Raw genomic sequence first — 23,842 nt, 5'->3', positions numbered from 1 at the left:
CCCCCCCATTCCCCTTTGATGATTCTACTCTTAGACAGCATCGGCTTTATTTTCAGTTTGTTAGCAAACTGTAGAGCAGCTACACTTTTGTAGTGTACAGGGATTTATCTCGGCACATGGGTACTTTTATATTTTGTGCTCAGCACGGATGAACAGACATTTTCCTATCTCATACATTTCTAGCACAGCTAAAATGATTGTGGTTACCGATGCTGCAAAGGTGTTACTGACACAGAAGATTCTAAAAGACATCTTGCGTTACAACCTGTGTCATGACACTCTTTATTTTTATCAGTGGCTTTTCCTTACTTGTTTTCTTCCCCTCCTTTATCAGCACTTACTAGGAGCTAGACGCAGACCTACCTGCTCAAGAAGTGTCAGATGATGTTCCCTTGAATCCTCCCGAGGGCAAGCTCTTGTGAAGTCCTTATGTTCCCAGAATAACGAGCTCTGGGTTATCTCATTTAGCAGTCCCTCTTTCAAAGTATTTACTCAAACAATCCTAACTCAAGGAAGAAGGTACAGAGTTTCATTATCTCTTGTCCACATCACAGCAAACGTTTACCACCGACTCCCAAATCGTGCACTTGAGCAGTGTTGAGTTTCCTGCGACCACGTGGCGATTCCTCCTCTGCCAATTAAAAGGTTTCTTTATAATCCCCTTTGGTTGTCTTTAATTTTTATGCCAGAAACTGCCTTTTCGTGTACAAAGGCTCCTCTGCAAGACCAGTAAAATTAACTCCACACCAGGGGAACGATTCATAATGTAAAAGCTTAAATAAACAGTGCATTCAAAGTAGGTACATGCTTCCCTGTGAAAATATCAGCCATGAATGCTCTCTGTACAGTAGTCACAAACCCCAAACATTGACACCCGCTGTGAAAACATTTCTGGCTCCAAGCTGGATGTGAAACTTGATTGCAAAAAAATTTGTGGAAGATATATATCTGGAAGCGATTCGTGCTTTGTGAAGTTTAGAAGCTTTCTTTTGCAAAAAAAATTATAAAAAATGATGTGCTAGTTCCTTGTAAGGATTTCTTGCTGTAAGAATTTCCTAAAAAACAAAAAAAAGTAAGCATGTGTTAGTTATTGATAATGAATATAGGCAGACAATCTGACAACTGATATAGCATGCTTGGCTGATTGAGGTATATTCATTGTGCATTATAACAGACTAAGGTCTTGATTCTGTTCTCTGCTCAGACCTCAAAGATCCCAGAGGTCAGGAGCATGGTACCACTCGCTGCCACGTTTTCTAGTATTTCACATCAGCCATTTCAGTGCATCCATCCAAGAGCAACTGTAATTGACGTCAGCTTCAATCAACCAACTGCAGAGAAATTACTTTAGCAAACGGTGACACCTGTCTTTTCCGATTACAAACTCCAGCACATTCCCTTGCTGTCCACCACTTTTGTACATGTAATAGATAACCAGGTCCGGGAGCCATTCCTGCTCAGCTGCACGCAAGAGCTAGGGTTATGTTGTAGATTCTAGGCCCGGCCTTGGAAGAGAACTATTTTGGGAAGCATTTATTCAATAACAAAACAACTTTAAACATTCTGTATGCACACTTACTAGGAAGCTTCTATCCTGTTGTATCAAGTGCTGATGTATAAAACTAGGGCAAGGAAACCTGGAGCAAAAAATATAGCAGTTCCCCTGTAAATGAGAAAGATGACTCCTGGCTAGCTGCTGTTGGCAGTATCTACTTTTTTCCACTGTTCTTTGGTCCAGTTTTTTTAAATATCAGTTGAGTGAAATAAGTTAATGCAGTTCATCATATAAAAATTGAATAGTACAGACAATAAGCATTAGGACAGGGCCAGGTAGTCAATGCTCCTTAAAAATTACAGCTGGCACCTAACTTTTGAGTTGTTGTCAATTGAACTGACTCCTAAAACTCTTCTGCTGGCTTCTGGAATGGACTACTAGCTTCTGAATACCATATTACCTTGCCCACCCCTGGATTAGAACCGTAGTAAACAATATTATTTAAAAAAAAAAATGAATAGTAAGTAATTGAGAAACCAATATGTGATTCTTATAAACCAGGGAACGTGTGACACCACTAATGATAGAAGAGGCACCACAGTGTATTTGCCAGCTGCAATTTTATGTGTACTGGCAGCCTGATTCCTAACATCTACCTCCTAATTGGTAAGAACTCTTATTATTATTATTATAATCCAGCTTGCTGGAAAATTTCTACCACTCAAGAGGCTAATAGCTTTTTGAATTTGGGAGCTGGATTTGGGATTCCAAATTGCAGCTTCTTCCAAGATCTCAGACCTTTCAGTATAGATAATGACTTGTTAATAGCTGTGTGTGCACTATTATACACATAAACTTGTAATTAATTTTTTTTTTGTGCCAACCGATCCATTGAGAGAGACAAAAAAGCTGCCTCAAACATGTTCAGGTAACAAATTCATTGTTTTCGTTTACTGTACTGACAGATGATTTTCGAAGCAAGCATTAAATAAATAAAAAACTGAATTATAGAGATAATCAAATCCTAATTCCAATCAGGTTCTGATTTGTACAAATCATTCCTGCAGATATTTTCGCTAGGCCTTTAGATGTAAGGGTCAACCTGGCAAGGTGCTGAGAGTGACAAGCAAAAGAATTTGAGTGCGCTGGAAATACTTGACCCTGAAATTAAGAAATGCCGTAGCAGCAATTTACTTCTCCACTCAGTAATTACATGGCATCCAGCAAGCAGAGCATCTGTTCCAGAATTCAAATGCTCCGCAGTGCCAGTATGCTGAATAATAGATGCAGAAGACTTCTTTTATATAAACTAAATTCCATCTCCAAATAATTAAACTTTAACGTTATAGGACTAAGCTTACTGTGAATGTGGATACTTCTTAAGCAACGGTGCCCCCGGCCTAAACCAGTCTAAAGACTGCTAATCTACAGAAACATTTTAATTATTACATATGCAGTCACAAAGGGTGCCCAGTGTCCTGTGGCAACATGCGAGGATGCTAGATAGGTAGTCGACAATGCTAACACTTATTTATCAGCAGGCCTAGCATCTTCCTAAATGCGGATTAAAACTTAAGCTGCTCTTTACCTTACAAAGTTAACCATTAGCGTCTGCGCTGAAATGTTGCTATCTGTGTCTGCCTAGATTATTACCATGTGTTAAATTTGTTTTTACAACTGCTGAAGTGAATCACTGAGGCAGTTAAACATACGATAAAGTATTTTTATGGCTTTAGCAACCTGCCTTCTCTTAATTAAAAAGCAGTTTTTATTTTTTCATACATACTGATTTTTGTCAAATTCCCTTTTAGGGATCAGAATCTTTTAAATTGCTGTTTTGGGGTTTTTGTTTTTTAATCTTTTCCTCCATCTTGTCTGATGCCTCAAGCAAAAGCTAGTCTAAGTAAAGTAAAAGCAAGTGTTGCCAAGTCGCTTTGAGGAAATCACTCTTTTCAACTTGTTGATTGGACTAAATTAACATATAAGATGTAAGGAAATGGCTGCAAGTAGTGTAAAATCCAGAGTAAATAATACTATTTGTTTTTTACATTCAGAGCTAAACTGTGTCTTTATAACCACAATTGTCATGCTAACCACGTTCTAATGCTGCCATTGTACTAGTGGCTATGCTGGACTTAACTTAAAGCTCATTAGGATCAATGGCAACTTTGTTGTTTTTTTTTTAAGTGCAGCAAACTAAACAAAAGAAAAAAATAGCTCTGCTGGTAACAAAAAAAATGGATTGGAATAAATTCTTGATCGGCTTATAAAAAGATGGTCCATCCACTTCTGTTTAATATGATATATTTTGCATATCAATAGTAGGCATGATGTTAGAACTAAACCCCCTGAACAATGCCTCATGCCAAAGGGATACAATCGCTCCTTTAAATCTTTGTATATGCGCTGAATGACAGTGAGTGGTTATACATAAAATATGACCAAGGCCTGGTAATAGTGGGCCGCGTGGCCTTTCCATTTTCAGTGTTTTTGCTACAGGCCTTTAGCTCGGTTCTACATGATAATATATCCCACCAGGTATTGGTTGCCTCAGATTCTTTAATGCGGTTTTGCTTGTTATTCACTTTCTAGTTGAAGGGCTGCATGGTATTTGGCAGTGGTTAAGTGTTGATACCAAGAAAGAATTTGCAAGTAACTCTGGAGCTTAAAAGTACCTGTCATGCTTTCTTATGTTACACATTTTCTGAACTTATGACAGCATGGGCCATAGAGTCCCCAAACATCCTTACTAGAAGCTAGACTTTACCACGATCTGCAGATCTCATTCAGGTAGGGCTCTCGCTGTGTATAACACCAATCATAAGCCCACCAAAAACCCTAAAGGCATAATATACTCTGGAGTTGTGACCAACCACATTACTCCACACTACAGCACATGATGCATACCAGAGTAATTCCGTCAGGACCAGGCTACTCAAACTATTTCAGTCTATGATATTTCCAGCATTTCTGATGAAAGTATACCAGACCTGCTGTAATAGTGTACAGATAGCTGAGTTACTGAAGTGCTCATCATTACATAGTGTATTGGCCCTGTCATGAATATCCTTTCCCTTCTAGTGGAAAAAGCAAGAATGCAGAATAATTAAATGTACAGCCATGCCAATAAAAAAAGTTTTTTTTTTTAAAGATGTTTTGTCAGTTGTTGGAACAAGTGCTGTTGTGATTGTTTTCTAAAGCAGACCAGCAGAGTGCGCCCTGCCTCACGTCTATTTCTAGCTGTGTATTCATTTACTGTAGAGACTGAACTGGTATGGGCAGTATAAAACATACTTTAAACCAGTTTCTTAGACATTTTCCTTCCTGGGCTATCATGAATGCTAATCTTTACATACCCAGCCTTCTGATAATAAACAGAAGAGACCAAATATGAATTATTTATAGATTTTCAAGCACTAGGAAACTGTAAATGAAGAAAAAAACATGCATTAAGTATCTAAAGCAGCCTTTCACAACCAGGGTTCCTACAGAGTTTGCTAGGGGTTCCCTGAGCTGTGGTTCTCTAACCTCCCATATGATGGTGCCTACATAGTTTTGGGTCCAATGCCACTTGGCAGAGCCGGCGGCATGACACCAATTAACTTTTTTGCTCTCTGTAATGGTGGCATTCTGACCATCACTGTAAGAGGATATTCTTTCCACTGACCACCAATGTAAGGGGCGTTTCTCCCACTGGTCCCCAATTAACTAAATTTAGCAGGAGTTCTCTGAGACCTGAAAATTACTTTAAGTTCCCTTGGGGTAAAGAGCTGGGTAGAAAGTTGATTATGTTATCCCTACAAATATAATTGGATTGGCTACTGTGGACAACATAAAGCACTGTTCCTTAAGTTACCTTTATGCAAAAATATAGTGATGGTGCCCAATAAGGGGCAGTAATGGTTTTCACCTTTTTTTTTTATCTACTGGGAAAATATCTGTATAGGCCTGTCTGTAGAACTCCCTTCATTTCCCTAAGAACTGCTTAATTTGCATGAGAGAAGCTGATTGGTTGTTATGGCAACAGAGGATTCTTGGTACATTCAAACATGAGGCCCTGTGTTTCCTTAGTTCTTGTTTGAAGTGGAACTCCCAGCATGCTTTGGGTTACCTCCAACTTCCATGGAAGAGATTTATCATATATCTGGTGTGTCACTACATCCCCCATTTATATCTTCTCACAAGCCTTTTGTCTTCAGACTGTTGGGGTCTAGGTGGAAGTTTCTCACTAGGGCTATATTTACACTAAGGCTAAGAGCGAAATATGGCCAACATATTAGGAAACCATGCAAAACAATAATCTCTATTGTCTGGAAAAATTGCCGGAAGTTATGTCTAAGAGCTGTGCTTGCTACCTGTTATTGGAGAAATGCCTGACACTTCACCTTAGGGCGTGACAAGTGGATACGTGTTTGCACAATAGACTGCAAATTAGCTGCATTCTACAACAACTACCTCACATACCTGTGTCACATATTTCTGATATCTACTATGAAAACCTTTTTTCTCTAGGTAACTAAAATGAAGCAGCTACAAGCTTGTGCCGCACTGCCCTGTATGGTTTGCCAGCTATGTCCCCAGAGGTGTTGTATATTTAGTTACATTTTGGTATATACCTGTTACAGTGCAAAAGAGGAAGCCGGGTTGTGTACTGAGGATGTTTGGTCTATCAGTTCATTTAGAACTTGTGCAGAAAACATTTCCACATTAATGATATTAGTTTCTAATGAACTGGTTTTGTTGCTTGCTCTATGAAAGATTTGCCACGGGCACAACATAGCTACCTTCACTGGACATATATGAGTTTAGCATTTGGTACACGCAATGGTAAGAATAATAGGCTATTGTTGTTCCTATTATGACTACTAATAGGTTATATGACACTAAGAAATGCACTAAGGCCAAGAAGTTTGCATCAAGGAATAAACACCATTAACACTATAAAAAAATAATTGAATTCCAAGCTGCAGAAGCAAGCTGCGAGCTAGCTACAGAAGAAAAAAATGTCAAGGCCCCTGCACAATATTATACATGGCTTGAAAAAAAGTATCCATTTTGGTGACTGCTTGAACTTCTGAAGCCAGGAAACAGACCACTGCTTTCTTTGTTCATTGACTAAGGAAGGGGGGGGACACACAAAATAAATGAATTGAAGAAAAACCGCTCCAGTGTGCCTCCAGCTGAGCCTATGCCCACTTGGGGGTGGTACAGTCTACTCGAAGCCTTTTTCTGTCTAGGACCCACAAGTCAGCCGATCGCTGTTTCTGTCCGGCTTTCCTGACTTTAATTGCAACAAAGTCTCCTGTTGAGCTGAACAGTGGTGTCTGCGAGAGCAAGTAAAAGTTCTCCTTTTGAAGGACTTTGTGAAACCCTAATGGCCATGCTGATTTCATTAACCATGGTATTTATTTAGTCATTACTCCTGACAATGCATGCAACACACACACAAGAAAAATGCTAAAAAAATCCCCCCCCCTGACTTATTCTGCCTTGGGTTATGAGAAACAATTAAGTGCAGTTTCCACAGGTGAGATCATCCTGTTACTGCAAAATGTTTATCTTGATTAGATAAATCCACACTTCAGATCTGGCAAATCCCAATTTAACAGACAAGTCTCATCATGTTAAGACTTTCGCTGCTTCTACCACTGTACTGCTACAGAAAACCAACCTTTGCCCTGCTGAGTAATCTGATGAGCTTCCAGCAATCCTGATACCAAACTACTTTCTAATTGTACTTTTAACTGCATGAGTGGTCATTTCCCAAGCGTTTAAAATATTTGAAAGCCTTGTCTTGAACATACTTGGCTAAACGTTAAAAAAAAAACACCAAAAAAACAAAACAAAACTAAAAATTAACTAGTTCCTTCGGTTCCACCAGCCAATAACATGTTTCAGTAGTCTTATCGGATGGAGTGACTTCGGTTGACAAAAGCTGCGACTGTGTACAAAGAGTAAAAGAAAAACAAAATCTCTGAAGTCAAACCATCCGCTGCTGAGTGACTTTACACAAGTCTGTCTTTTACACGAAGAGAGATTTCTTTCATGCAGTGTTCCTAAACTGATAATTGTGTTTTTTTTAATCCTGCGGGAGAATCACGTTAGTTAGGACTGCACACCCGCAGGCGCTAGATGGCGACCATAATTGGACTTTATCTGATTGGACAACGCTGTGCAGAGAGAACGGACCAAGGGAATAGATAATTAATAGTCTGGTAACAAAGTGTGACAGCAGCCAGAAATTGGCCAAATGTATTCCCCTTCGCTTTGATCTGGTCTCCGAAAGCCATCAGAATAAAGGAGATGGTCCATTATGCGCAAGGGCTGCGTCTTCTGGGTTTGTGTTCCAGGGACTGTCAGGAGTACAATGCCTTCACTATACACAAGCATTTCCATAACACTCTTTACTAGTGAGGATGCTTATTACGAAGTGTGCTAGCTAGAAGGGTTCTTATGTGGGTGGAAAGTAGGGGACATGTCAATATGCACCATAGTAAACAAATGTGGGCTGTACAGATGAGCTACAGTGACTTCGGTTTATGGTCATGCATATGTATGTACACTAGCTTATACAGCGTCATGGAAGGTGGTGGCAAATAGTGCAGGACAGGTACAATAATTGTATGACGTGTGAGTGTGTATATGTGTGTGTGTGTATAGATAGATAGATTTGTATTTATAAATGTATATGCACATATATTTCTACATTTACCTGCACTACAAACTTAAAAAGAATGTAGTTGCCTATATGTAATAATGTCATAAAGCCCTTTCTGCTTCCACAGCTCCATGGACAACATACGATTGCATAGGAGGTATAGTGGACAACCAGCAGCTTTTGCTTTCTGCAGATTATTATTGAAATAACACGATTAGAGGCTAATGCTGAATGAATATATTTGCAGGAATTAATCTTCTTGGCCAGCTAAATCGGGCAGTGGCAGGATCTCTCCGTGGAGCCGCTGAGTTCAGCCCTTGGTGAGACCCATTTGTTTAATTTGAGGCATTATTCACTAGCACTGTGGTCTGTTAGCAGCTGCAGCCCATGGGTTGAAGCCAGCGAGAGGGGGACTCGGGGCTGAGACACACACACACACACAATGCTCCACCGTTGTGGCTTTCTGCACACTAACAGTAGCCAGACAACTGGGGAGCCCAGATCCTGAACGTGAGCTAGTTAGCTCAGCTACAGAAGCAGAGACGTGAAGTAATAACAGTAGACTTTGTAAGAAAAAAAAAAAGTGGAATCTCAGAACTGGGGTACAATGTGTCCCCTTTATGGGCAGACAGAGAGAGGGGTGCTCTAATGTACATCTGTACAGGTTTGTAATATAAAGCAGGGAGAATGTTTTTCAGCTGAAAGACTGGCTCCACTTTACAGAGGGAAAAAGATTGATATATATATATCTACATACATACGTATTGTGGTTATCCATAGCAACCAGAATTATGCAGGATGAGCAATCATTTCTTATTGGTTTCTGTGAGTTACTGAACTTTACTGTGAATAAAGACCCATGGTTAATGTATGCGTTCTAAGTATGTACTGCATGTATGTGTTCTAAGTATGTACTGCATGTGTTCTAAGTATGTACTGAATGCATGTGTTGTATGCATGTATTGTATGTATGTATGTCTGTATGTATTAAATGTATTGCATGTATGTGTTTTATGTATGTGTTAAATGTATTGTATGCATGTGTTGTATATAGCATCATATTGTAATTAATATATATAAGTGTATAGTGTTTATTTCAGCTCTTTGCCAGTGGACCTTGTATACATTATGTGTGTATTATTTACATACGACTAGAATGTTTGTGTACAAAACAAAATAAACTTGTATCCCAGTGTCATCCCTTTGCTCCATCAAATTAATATTTGTCAGGATTTTACAAAAGCCCAAGTCTTGGAAGTGACATAACCCGGCTCCCCTCCCCCAGGTCATATTAACTTGCTAATCTTCCACAGTATACTTCATTTGCAGCTTTTTTTTTAGGATTTTTCGATCCATAATTCCCTGTTCACAGTGGGGTCCCCCAAGCACAGACAATGCCGAGTCCCTTAAGCTTGGCATTATTCTATCTCCCACCAGCTCCTTTCTTCCCATTGCTAGGCTGGTCACATACTTCACTAGTCCAGGCTGTGAATTTTGGGTTTAATGTCCGAAGAATAGGAGAGAGTTCTTTAGGAGAGAAGGAGGGGGGCTGATTTTTTATTCTTATTCTAGAGCAATTCAGGTTTTGAGATGTAGGTGTAGCTGTTCATTTGTGTTTTGCAAAGTCTGCTGGCTTTTGCACAAGTAAGGAACATGGGGTTTTGAGCAAGATCTATGCTTTTCATGTACATACACTGCTGTTCTGAGGGATTATTGATTTCCTATCCTGGCTGGAGAACAGACCATTGTAGGGATATACCCCACATCCAGCTACTGAAGCTTTCCCTATGAATACAGCAAAGCAAGCTGAACTTTCTGCTGGATCATCACCAGCAATTAGGTGTTATCCCTATTTCATTGCTGAGCTGTCAATCATCCCTGGCATCAGGCTGTCACTCACTCTCTGCACAACTTGCTCTAACAAAGTGCTGCGAATGGAAGGACGAGGCTGTCTCCAGCATTACATATGGGGGTAGATCAGAGGGAAGAGGCTGCTGTTAGGGTTAGTGATTGATGGAAATCCGGGCTTACCTGGAAGATCAGTGCACAGGAACAATCCAGTAAGAAGAGATCGGAGAATATAATTCCAGTCTGTAATGGTGCAATAGAAAATAGAAAGTCCTCCGTTCGTAGGATGGACGCAGAAGCTTAGTGATGTGAGCTGGGAGCAGGCGGCGGTATCATTCCCCGAGCGCTGAGAACAGGAGCGCACACATCAGTCCTGCGAGCCCAGCTCAAAGTCTGAACTTACAGCGGCACCTCGCACTGGATGAGGAGGGGGTGTGATGTCACGGCAGGGGGCGGGGCCACCAGGCAGCCCTTCCCCAGTGAGGTAAGCCTCCTCTGCAGACGCTGTGCCCGGAATGAACACCAGGGGGAGCATGAGTAACCCGTACCGTGCTGTGTCCGCACATCGCTCCCTTTCCCTTTCTTTTGCTGCTCCCATTCATTGGGGGTTGTTAACCCTTCCGATGCTGGATCGTGGCAGCTTTGTACGGGATACCGAGGGGAAAGTTCGACTGAATCTCCTCATAGAGCAATGGCTGCTTAGTGCAATTAAAAAATAAATACATATATTTTTTTTAAATTGCACTGATTTTTTTAAAAGTGGAACGTGATACCACAAATACATGTTTTAAAGCACGCAGGAGACGGCACACCCAGCTAAGGCTTCATTCACACTAAGTCCCCATTCACACCTGAACATGTGCCAGGTTCCTGCGCATTTGCTTTCCACATTTGCTGTGCACCCCCATCGACTTCAATAGGGCCCTGAACGCATGGCAAATGCAGAAAAGTAGTGCATGTAGCAAAATCTGCTGCAGCATACGTTTTGCGCTTGTGCGTGTTTTAACAATTACCACATTGCAGTGACGTGCGGTTAAAAAAAAAGTACCACATGCAGTACTTTTTCAGTGACATTTCAATAAAGTTCTAATTTTTTAAAAAAGTAAACCGTACTATGCGCTGGGATTGGCTCCTCAGCACTGTTCCCTGTCAGCGCACACCAGTGGCCTTGGGTTACGCACAGCTTGCTCGTTGCATTTGTGTGTGTTCTTGTGCATTCTTCCCATGCTTGCTGCACATCTCCCATTGATTTCAATGGGTGCCGCATGTGGGTCAAATGCAGGAAAATAGCTCATGCAGCAGATTCTGCTACAGGTGTACTTGGGGGAAAAAAATGCAAGTTTTCCCAGCCGTGTATGTTGAGCTGTTAACTAGTAATGGCACCGCAAGCGTATTGCACATGTTAGGATGCATTTTGTTAACATGCGTCAACGTGCGCATTTTGCAAAGGTGTGAACAGGGACTTAGTGTACGATTTTGGCATCTTCCGAGGCGAATGAGCTCTTGCACTTGTTGCATCACCTCAGTGTGGTCATTCAAGATGGCTGAAGACCTTATGCCCAGAAGAAGACCGAGTGAACATGTGGGCACCAGTGAGGAAGCTCATGGAAGTCGCATGGCTGGAGGGGAGTACAGTTCCAGTCTAATACAGCAACAATGGCTTCCTAGTAGGTGTGATCAGGGCAGCCATCAGGGGGGTACGGCAGATACTCATGTAAGGGGCCTGGGGGGCCCGCCCTTGTCCCTTACATGACTATCGGCCGACGGTGAAGGGCGAGGAGGCGGAGGCCTGGCCCTAGCAGCGCAGGGCCCCAGCATTGCCGCTCCAGTGACTTTAAGACAAGCTAGGGCCCCATCAGCGACGCTGCTCGTCTGATGTCGGATTGGCCGGAAGTAGCGTCACTTCTGGCCGGTCCGGCCGCAGACGAGGCCAAGTGTGCAGGTAAGAGGAGCTAGGAAGGAAGGAAGGAAAGGAGGGAGGGATGCGGCCATGACCAGCCAACCTGAGACCCCTTCAGAGCCCACCATAGACAGTCTCAGATGGGCTGTGCAGCATCTATGGTGGGCTCTGCAGGGTTACTCTCAGTTGAACACAGACACATCCCAGAAAAAAAAAGAACATTCTCCTTGTGCCCCGTTCATGTCATACATGTACGTTGTATAAAAATACACCAAGTCTGCACTTTTACACAGCGCAACTCGCATCACCGCACCACAGTGTGCAGGGGGGCATAAAGTTCAATGAAGTCTTTTTTTGTCATTTAGAAAAAAAAATTAAAAATATTATATTCAGCAATAAGTTTATTACAGTGCAGTTTGTTTAAAGAAAATACTTGTTCTCACCTTGTTTTCATTCAATGCTGTTGATCTTGTTCAGCCTCTTTGCAGCCACTTTCTGTCTACATTCACTCCAGCAAGTGCTGCGCTGATTTTTTTTTAACAGTGCAACATAATTGCGTACTGTGTGTTGAAATGTGTACTTTCCACACTAAGCCCTGACAGGGTGACAACGTAGATGCAGGGAGACCGGGACAGAGCGTTGTCATGCTACAACAGGTAGTGCCTGAACAAAGACCACATGGCAGGATTCCCAGGTGTTATCAGAAGGAAAGCTGCAGATTTAGAAATAGGAAAGGAAACCGTGCGGATGGCTGCGTGGTCACGGAAATCGTACATAACCGCCATTCGTGCTGGTGGTGTCATTATTTTCGAATGGCACTCCAGTCATGCCAGGCGGATTGTGCAGTTTCCTGCCACGATACCGCACATGCAATCGACTTGTACCTTTTTTTTAGTGTTTGCTATAACCCCATTGAAATCAATAGTGGGGCGCGGCAATCACTGTGTGCAATCGTGCGTGGTCCCCGGACGCCGGCTTGAAGTCTCATTTTTCTTGCTGCAGCAGTAGTCAAAGACCCCATTCAAACCTACAGATTCCTGCGGTAGGAATGCCAGGTGTCCCCGTTCAGATGCGGCCACTGTACCCACTGAAGTAAATGACAGTGGGTGACAGTGGCTGCATTTGTAAGCGACAGTCTGCACATGTACATGGTACCATTACATGCAGTTTAGTATAAATGACTGTTGCTGGATGCACCAAAAATCATCTCTTCCAAAGTGGATCTAATGGTACCTTGTGCGTTTACATGCAGACTGCTGCTTACAAATGCATCCATTGTCACCTGGTCATTAACTTCAATAGGTACAGTGGCCACATCTAAACGGGGACACCTGGGAAAAAATCAGTAGGTTCCTGCCGCAGGAATCCCAGAATGCCCCGTGTGAATGGGACCTTAAGCTGGCCATGCACTGGTAGATTTTCATACACACATTCAGATGAAAAATCTCCTCAGAACATTCGATAATGCCATCAGAGATTTGTAGAATGTTTTAATATTCGGTTTTGGAATGAATGGAGTTTCCTGAACGAAAACATTCACTGTTAGAGTTTCCTTGCTTGAGAAAAAATATTCATTCTGCTCCTTTTGTGTTTTTTTTGTCACAACAGTCAATTTTACCCCATTAACTATTAGAAAATCGAATGAATGTTCCGAAGACACATTTTTTTCAAATGAAATTCTACTGGAGTATGGGCAGCTTAAAGCTTTTTGATAAAGGAGCGGAGAAAAAGAGAGAGAGGGGAAATCCTACATTAGGTGTTGCCCCCAGAATACGAGGTAAGGGGATGTCTTCCAATGGGGACACCTGTTACGGGGGCAACTAAGGGATCGTTCACACCATCTGCAATTAGGCTGTGCTGCCTGTTTTTTCCAGCGCAGCCCGAATGCAAAACATTGCAGTTTGCCTTGTCATGGATGGTGACAGTTCACACCTCCTGTGTTCTGGTGGTGTGCGCTTAAAAAAAGTCCGGCAAGCCGTACTTTTTTTAGGCACACTGCAGTGAGATACGTTACAACCGCATCGCACTGTGGTGAGCCCATAGCACTGAATGAAATGTCACTTGTGACATTTCAATAAAGTTCTATTAAAAAAGAAAGAAACAGTTTAATGCGGCTAGAATGTGCACATCAGCTCTTCACAGGCACACGCATACCAGTAGCCATGCCTTAGAGCGCGGCTGCTGGTGTGAACAAGTCCCTAATCTGGCCATACACTGAGCCAGTGGGTGGCTGTGTCAGCAGCCTACCGCCCATCAGAAAAGCGATGGAGCCAGACGGAAAATTCCCCGCCAAAATTTGCAGCCAATCAGCTGCAGTTTTCTGATTTTGTGCGGATGGGGGGAATCAAGTGTTTTCATGACTTGTGTATTGCCAGATTTACTCCTCATGTGGAATTCTTTATAACATAGAGTTGACGGGCTTGTTTAATGGCAAGACCCAGAGAACAGACTCAAGAGGCCACGGCAGACACGAAGGGTTAAATGAAGCTGCCTCCTAATATCAAGTTGGCAGCATCTTTGGAAAACAGAATTCATTTTTTTAATGGCATTTTTTAATAGCTATTATTAAAAAAAAAAATCAGCAGTGTATTAATAGACAATGATTGGGTCTTAATTGCAGAAAATTATGGATTTTATGATATAGTCGATCAATAATGAATACTGAACAAACCATTTCTAAAATTTTCCCTGGTGGGGAAAGTTTGTCCCTGGAAACGGTTAAGCCCCCTCCACAGATTCTCGCAGTGGCTTACACAGGCAGCTTGCAGAATAGGAATCTCTCTTCCTTTCTTTATGTGATTAATCACAAAGATAATGTAACATGTCAAAAAGTACAATCTTTGGCCGGGATCCTAGGAATAATTTCCACGCTATTGTTGCTTAGCGCTTCTAATGAATGCCACACTGAATATCCTGAGATAATAAATGCAAGCCTTTGTCTGCAATCGTGCACAATTTATATTTTTATTTTTATTTTCACTGTTTTCAATGGATTCCGCAGCTGTCAAAATCCAAGTGGGAGCTGAGCACAAAATGCTCAAATCACAGGAAGGCTCAATAATTAGCATTAATACATAAAGACAATAGGAGGGAACCTTTATAACTGGGGAAAAAAATATAAAACTTTCTTCTTATTTTAGTTTGAATCTGCACTTATCGGTCCCATTACGGAGCTGGAGACGGGCTTTGACTGTGGGGGCCATTCACAATAGGCTGGTGCAGTGCAAATAGGCATCTTTCTTCTCATCTGCTGACTACAGCTGGTGGTTGCAGCTGTATTGAGATAAAGACTAATATCCTCTCCATAATCAAATATTATTCCTCATTACTTATGTGTTAAGGTACCCATCTACAATGGCTTCTGATCACACTGTCAGGAAAGATTGTACTCTATATAAAGTGCAGGTGGGATCGGATGAATTTTTTATGGGTTAGAACACACGGTGCCAGGTAATCTCTGCTTAAATTATATGTAAACCCAATCATCTACATAGGCTTTAAAGGATAAGGGAACTTTAAAACAAAGTACACTTATCCTTTAGGCCCTTAAAGGTGACATCACCGCTTCCTCCATCCCCAAGCACAGATGAATACTTACCAAGTTCTGACAAGCCCGACCTTGGTTGTTTGTTTACATCCTGCACTGGACTTCTCCTTTTCCTGGCCATGCATGTGCAGTACACCCTCATTGATTTCTATGGAACCCATCTAGCTAATAGCCCCATAGAATCCCACTGCAGGATGTACACAAACAACCAAGGCCTTTAGTTCATCTGAGGCCTGTAGTGCATCCAAGGCCTTTAGAGCAACACCATGGTGTCAATGGGCCCTCAAAGTAATTTTTAAAAGCATGCTCCACCTACTTTTGGGTCCGTTCAGGTCTGTCGCTAGGGTTGCCATCTGTCCAGGATTCACCCGGACAGTCCAGGTTTTGAATGCTGTGTCCAGGTTTCATGGCAGCAGAAACCGGGACACATGATGTCAGGCAGACAGGGGCAACCAGAAGTATGATGGGGGCTACTGGCCCCCCACTGAAAATAGTCTTGACTGGGATATTTACATATGAATGGGTGGCGCTATTTACATGTGAATAAGTTTCGACTCATTCTCCCCAAAATATTTCTGTACGTCGCTAGAGTGTTCGGGTTTCGCTGAAAGAAAAGGTGGCAACCCTATCTGTCGGACCAAACCCAAAACATTTGCCTCCAAGTCTGCTTTTACTAACCTGAAGTGATGTTGGCCGGTATATTAAGGCAAGCATTCGTTTACATCCAGCCACCCAAAGTAATTGCACGGATCCATTTTTTCTCCATGATGGAGGAAAAATCAGAAAGGACATGGTTGTCACACATGTGACATCCATCTCCAGTCTTATCTAACTCTTAAGTGGATCCCCTAACTGGATTGCATTTACCTCATTTCAATAGTATAGCTAGGCATAAACTGTTGCCATTTTTATTAAAAAACAGTTTTCACTTTCGTTTTTTCATCCCTTATTGCATCTTAGTGCTGCTGATCTCCTCCAACCTCTTTACACCACATCCTGCACTCACTCCTGCATCAGCTGCACATCACATCTCTGGATTGGCGTCCTGATTATGACAACAGTGGATCATGCCAATGCTATGTGTGTTGGCACATCCGCTTGTGATCTCCACTAGGGACGTGTGTGACTGGTAAGGAGAAGTGTTTTTTAAAAGCATACTCCACCTTTCAGACCATGTTTCTTTTTGCAGCCATATTTAGGGTGCACCATTAAAGATAATTCTCCCAGCAGGTTTCTGTACGAATTGAATTCACCATGGCTGTGTATGGCTCTACCATGTGAGACTTTTTGCACAAAAAATCTCAGTCTGCGCCAAATAAATAATGGTTAAGAAAATGATTTTGTCAATATTTGGTGCAATAGAGATATGCAATAGTGCGCCAAGATGATGATAGGGCAAGTCGCATACACATTCTACTGTGCTTCAAATAAATGATATGCGCTGCAACGTAATAGTTTATTTGGCATGTGATGCGCTAAAATAAGATGTGATTTTTTGGGCCCCATTGACTTCAATGGTAGGACCTGTAAAACGGACATTTGCACTAAGCCTTCTCCTTCTCCTAGTAACTAGATTTTCATTGGCTAAAACAAAATTGCTGAAGCCTGAAAGCACCTCAGGAATTTGCAAAAGACGTGGAAAAAAAAAAAATTTCTGAAAATGCCCAAGTGTGAATGTGGGCTTAGACTGTAAGCTCTTCGGGACAGGGACTGATGTGAATGTACAGTATATAAACCACTGCGTAGATTGTTGCCACTATAGAAATACCTGTAGAGTGCAAAGCAGCGTGACCTCTTGTGAGTATAGAGAACGCCCTGAAGTACATATTCAATTAACCATTTAATTCATTATCGGCCTTGAACATCCATCATTTTGATTTTGCACCGTAGAAGCAAACATGGTGCTGTCATTACCATCTTGGGGCTGTCTGTCTAGGGAGGCTCTTTGTGAGGCCAAACGTCTTTTGTCTTTGGGGATAAAGAGGGACTGTGTAGTTGTGTATCTGAAGCATAGACATCATTTTCACAACAAAAGCGTGACTGCATGAGGCATCATCATCACCAGTGGGCAAGCTTTTTATAATACACTGCCCAGTAGCCGTCTAACTGTTTTCCACTATTCCCCTCTTTTGTTATCTTACTGAAAAGCAACTTTACATTTTAACTTTTAGAATATTGAATTTGTCTGATTGAGAATATACATCCCCTCCAAAAAGTGTACTGGAAGTGACAAGTGTATTGTAGGTGACATGCAGCAGGTAATTAAACAGACAAAATAATATGTTACTGCTATGTCTTCCAGTGTCCAGATCTGCACCCCATGGCATCTTTAACACGTGTTCCGTCAGTCCATTTTTGACCTGTGATAAAACAGATCAAAAACAAACTTTAGCGTGTCCCTGTGGATATAAGAGGATGTGCGCTTTTCTATATCCACCTACTTCTGGGTTAGTTCAGGTCCGTCGGACGAAACCCAAAATATTTGCCTCCAAGTCTGCTTTTACTAACCTGAAGTGATGTGGGTCAGTATATCTAGGCGAGCATCCGTTTACATCCAGCCACCTACAGTGGTTACATAGTGGTTCTAAGATGGATGAAAAATCAGAAAGGACACGGTTGTCACATATTTGACATCCATCTCCAGTCTCATCTGACTCTTCAGGGTATCCCCTGGTGAGATGTAACGGATGGCACCCATGAGAAAAAAGTCTATCTGAATTACATTTACCTAGTTTAAATAATATAGCTAGGCATAAACTGTTGCCATTTTTAATAAAAAACAGCTTTCACTTTAGTTTTTTCCTCCGTTATTTCATCTTAGTACTGCCGATCTCCTCCAATCTCTTTACGCCATGTCCTGCCTACATGCACTCGCTCCAGCATCAGCTGCTCATCATTTCTCTGGATTGGCTTCCTGATTGTGACAACAGTGGACCATTAGTGATGGGCTCGGGCATGTTCGCAAGCGCCTCGGGCACTGAGACATTTCCCGATCTCTGCAGCTGCGGACCGGGAACATGTCTCAGTGCCTGGGATTGTCCCTGTGCGCTGACGGCTTCCTGGCGGGCTCGGCACCAGGCGCTTGCGAACACGCCCGAGCCCATCACTATGGACCATGCCCGTGCTATGTGTGTTGGCACACCCGCTTGTGATCTCCGCTAGGGACGTGTGTGACTGGGTGACAATGCAGGAGCACAACTGGGAGACGGTGACAGAGCGTTCTCACCTTATATGTAACTTTTATTGGAGTCTGCAATTTTAAAAGATTTGAAATGACATATTCAAGTTTAAATGAAAGTTTAAATGAAATGTTGGTGATGAAGTTTATAAATTCAGTATAGATTTTGCTATTCTGCATGAATATAGCCAGTGTCCAGGCTTGCAGCTTTTGCTATGGTGTTACAAATTCAATCAAACAGTGAAAAGTACACTGATTTTTATTTGAGTACTCAGCAACATAAATGTAAAATCTAAAAGCAACTACCTTGTCTCAAAAATACCTACATAACTGTGATCTAGCTTGACTCCACTATCAAAAGATGCAGCCTGGTGCTATAGAAGCTTAAATTCAAATAGAAGGTGGATAAGAGCTGATACAGCTCTACACATTATCAATGAAGAAATAAAAACGATTTCAGCTTTATATTCATCAATACTGAGATCCAAATTTCACAGGTGACATAATTGGTTTAAAGGGATCCTAGATCCTAAAGCCCTACTATAGCCAAACAATTTATTTTTAGCTTGTGGTGAATAGGCAATGGGTAAATGCTTAGTTATTTTGTATCATTGTGTGTTACCCTTGGAAGATTTCTTTTCACTTTCTGTGTGGTCACCAGGACAGGAAGTAAGGGGGAATGTCTCCAACAGGAAAACAAATCACAATTATATCTTTTGTTTATAGTAGATTGGGGAATAGTTAGATGTTTTCTTATTTTTGTTATTTTTTCCATGTCCGTATCCTGGTTGAGTTGCTTCCCTTCACTTCCTGTGTGCTCAATTGGACAAAGTGATGGGAAATCGAGAATTACTCTCTGATCATTTAGCAGAACATTTTTCAAGTTCACCCTACTAAGATGAGACCCCTAAGATTCTCAGATACTTAGGGTGCTTAGGAAACGCAATATTGCTTCGTTTAAGTGGAAGTTGATCTATGGACATCAAATAGTACATGTACCTTGATACCTTGATAAATGTAAAGAACTGCCATTTATCCAGCCACAACATGCAACTCATGGTGTCGCTGACTTGCAGGTTCACCCCCCCCGTCATGCTAACTACCTCTTGTAATTCCAAAGTCTGACTGAAAAATGCTTCCTCTGTGTCAGGTTCTGCCAAAGATGTACATAGCACAAGGGTGGCTTCATGAGTTGCATGGTGTCACCGGTAGATAGCCATCAGTTTCCGGTGCTGACTGCTGGACTGCCGGAGCACAGACCTAAGTCAAACATGGTGCTATGCTTTTATCAGGGAACGTGTTATATGGTGATTTAAAGGGTTATTCACAAAAGGAGAGTTTGGAGAAGGCAGAAGAAGTGAACAATCTAGGACAACATCGCTAACCTGGAAAGTGAGCTGAATTGGAGAATTTTTCCAAATCAGCTATTTTGGCCTAGATTGTTCACTTCTCCTGCCTTCTCCAAACTCTTCACCCATTAGTGAATAAGCCTGTCAATGTTCATAGAGTAAAGATGACCATACACCAGTAGAATTTTGTTTAAAAAAATTGTGTTCGGGACCTTCAGTCAATTTTACAATAGTTAATAGGTCAAAACAACGATCAATTCCGACCATCATGACAAAAAGAAAACAAAGGTGCAGATTGGGATTTTTTTCTCGAATTAATTAAATTCTAACAGTGAATTTGGTTTTAGTTCAAGAAGCTCCATTTCTTCCAAAATAGAATGCTAAAGTCAAATGAAATTTCGAATGACAGTTACCAAGTCTCTAATGCCATTATCGACTGTTCTTACCAGATTTTTTGTATGAACGTTTGCATCAAAATCTACCAGTTTATGGCCAGCTTAATTCTAGGGTGAACGTCCACTTTAAATGAAGCAATATTTTCTTTCCTTTGCTTTTTTCCTAAGCACCCACTAGTACCTGAGCATCTCAAGGGCCTCATCTCAGTAGGGTGCTCTTGGAAGGACTTCAGAGCTCCAATATGATTACACGTTCTTGACAGACTCCTTGAAAGCACAATTCCTGACAAACAGAGGTGGCCCTTTGAAGTTTGCTGGAGTGTTGTGGCAGTCTGGAATGTCTGCAGGGGCCTAGTATATCTAAGGGAAAGGGGGGAGGGGGTGTACATTAGAAAAATAACATAGTTTAGCTCTTGCTTCATGGCAGCGGGGAAAAAAACACCCATAAAATAAGATGTTGAGAAATCAGTCTTTAAGTCAGTCGCAGCAAATCAGATGATGCTATGAAGTCTCCTTGGTTCATGAGATAAACTCAGCTTGGCGTATAAAGCAAGCCACTGAAAACGGAGGATTCTGCTTCCTCTCGGAATGATTTTCCTTATGAATATTATTTTTCTAAACAGAAGTCCTGTATATCTTCGGGAGCTTCTAGTAGTAGATACGCAAACCTCGCAGAACTCATATTTTCAACTTCCCTGCATATTTGTCTGCTCCGTGGAGGATCATAAAGGTCATGAATCCTTATTGGCTGGAATCGAGCAATGTGTAATTAGTCATAAATCGGAGAAAGCTGCATGCAGATATTCAAGATTATAGATATTCATTTAAGTGACTAGGCTATCTCTGATTGCTGGGGGCATTACTTTGCTTTGTTTTCTACACTGTGCCTTGTTCATGTGAACCTGAACTGGCAAATTATTACAAGTGATTGCAATAATTTGACTGGCCCATCGCTTTTAAAAATCACCTACACAAATCACAATACTTTGCAGTGGCGGCATGGCCGTACTTGGTGGGCTTTCTGAAGTTCACCAAATATGTATAGTTATTGGAGAGGGCTGAACGAGAAAAAATACACTCAATTTTCACCATCCACACTAAGCAGTGTGTGTAACCATGGAATACCCGAACAGTGAGTGCAGTTCCTTGGCTACAGTCGCTGATAAGCTGACAATTTTTTGCCCTGCTATTTTTCAATTGGATGTTTGTCAAGCTGATTGGTACGGCCAGGGTAACCTATGGTTAGAATTTTGTCCAATTCACAGGAATCGGATGAAATTCTTACGGTGTATGGCCAACCTTACTATGCAATCATAAGAGTCTGTGTGTTGCCATTGCTAGCTTTCTTGAAAGTGCCAGTTACTTGGCTTCATGCTGATCTTCTACTTTTGTTTTCTGAATCATTGCCCTAAAATACTTGTGCAGCAAGTGACATCGAAACACGTACAGGGCTATTCACAAAAGGGTGAAGAGTTTGGAGAAGGCAGGAGAAGTGAACAATCTAGGACAACATAGCTGAACTGGAAAGTGAGCTGATTTGGAGATTGTTTGCAAATCAGCTATGTTGTCCTAGATCAGGGGTAGCCAAACTCCGGCCCTCCAGCTGTGGTGGAACTACAAATCCCATGATTCTCACAGCCACAGACATGACTCCTGGAGAGAGATGCTTCATGGGATTTGTAGTTTCACCACAGCTGGAGGGCCGGAGTTTGGCTACCCCTGTCCTAGATGGTTCACTTCTCCTGCCGTCTCCAAACTATTCACCCTTTTGTAAACAGCTCTGTTAATCTACTTTTTGGTTCCAGGTCAGTGACTCAGATATTATTGAAGCCATTAGATCAGCTAGGAGCCAGGCAATTATGGATTTTCAGAAGGATATCTGCAATTGCAACCTACTTGACAGGTTCTCTTAGTTAGCTCATAGCAAATACACAGCAGCCGCCTTTGCTAAGTGAAATTGATATTCCCTAATGACATTCCCTAATGACTCTGATTCCAGAGTGCACATTTTTATTGAATCTTCCTTGTATTGTAAGATCAGTACGAGGAATAGTTGCGTAAATCATGGAAATCTGCTGAATCAGCCACAATATAAGTCATACTTTTTAGAAGGCTGACATTATAGATAATAACATTTGAAATGTCTGTAAATAGAATGGTCTCCATTATGTCGACTCAAATGCAGCGACATACTCAAAGCAGTTCTGTGATAAGCGCGCCTTGATTGCATAAAGATGTTATAATACACATCGGAAATGTGGAATCAAATACATTTTATGTCTCATTTATGTGTCTGAAAGTGGGAGGTGTTCCTGATGTGATACGTTTACCCAACGTCTAAGGAAGAAGTGCTATTTAAGTCTAGGCCCACAAGCTTCACTGCCAGTGCTTTTAGCATAATTAGAATACACAAACACCTACATGGCATTACAATGGGGGCAATAAACAAACATCTATAGACAAAGCATTCATTGCACTAAAACACTGTACACAGTAAAAACGTCTGCTGTGGTCAATACGCTCATTTCTTTTCCTTTTCCTGATCATGATTCATGTGTTTGAGGTTTTTTTTGAAGCTGAGCGCTGTCACCTTTTGTAGTATGCGCAGACATACAGCACAGTGTAACCCAATGAAGGGGGCTGTTTGTGAAAAGTCAGATCGCAGATTCACTCCAGATTCCCCTTACATTCACAAATGAATGATGATCCTTACTTATAAAGCAGGCTTGCTGTCATTATCTTCAGGAAAAAACTATTCTGGATGGGTCCTTCCTTTCATGTTAAATGCTGGTTTCCATCACATTTGTTGTATCTTAAAGTGGAAAATGGTACATTTTCAACAAAGAGTCACCTGGTAACTTTCACTACCCGGAGTTGGCGAATGCAAATTACCAGTTATGGGCTGAACTGCTCTTTGCCTGGCTCCATATCTGCTGCAGATTTGCCAATACCTTATCCTAGATGAAATTGTATGTTTGCCATCTGCGACATTCGCCAGCCCTCTTTGTAAATAGCATCAAATGTACCAAATAAAGTTTAATCTAGGTAGACAAATGTTGTTGCATTTGCCCTGTCTTTATAAATGGATAACCAACAAAGCATTCCAGTTTAGGGCTCCAATAATTATGGCAATTTTGATGACAGTTATATGATTTTAGGACCTGTTCACACTAATTGCGGTAATGCAATTGGGAAATGGCATGGGAAATGGTATGGTAAGGGCTCATTGCCATGGAAGCAAACACAGGAGCATGGGCATAAAGCAGAAAAAAATACACCTGTATTTGTGGCACCTGGAAGCCACAGCTATTGCATATTTGTTTCCAAAGGATTGTATTGACCCAATACGCTGTATGTGGGTATACATGTGCAAATGCAAGTACCGACCTTTACATGTCCATGCATGTGGGTGTAAGTTTGGATGTATTACACTTATGGATGTAAGTTGCCCTAACACAGGACATTCAGTGCA

General features: G+C 41.6%; 2 protein-coding genes across 2 annotated transcripts in view; one reads left to right on the top strand and one right to left on the bottom strand.

Annotated features, from left to right (window-relative positions):
• The window catches only part of FLRT3 (fibronectin leucine rich transmembrane protein 3), a 5,504-nt gene extending 4,511 nt beyond the window's left edge, over nt 1-993 (bottom strand). Inside the window, exon 1 of the mRNA XM_018554268.1 lies at nt 364-993. The gene's annotated coding sequence lies outside the window, so the exon portion shown is untranslated. The remainder of the gene's footprint in view (nt 1-363) is intronic.
• The window catches only part of MACROD2 (MACRO domain containing 2), a 1,661,433-nt gene that overhangs the window by 375,777 nt on the left and 1,261,814 nt on the right, over nt 1-23,842 (top strand). The window lies entirely within an intron of this gene.

Source organism: Nanorana parkeri, unplaced genomic scaffold (assembly GCF_000935625.1).
Source record: "Nanorana parkeri isolate BGI_ZX_2015 unplaced genomic scaffold, ASM93562v1 scaffold151, whole genome shotgun sequence".
Lineage (NCBI taxonomy): Eukaryota > Metazoa > Chordata > Amphibia > Anura > Dicroglossidae > Nanorana > Nanorana parkeri.
This window is presented reverse-complemented; position numbering and strand designations above follow the sequence as displayed.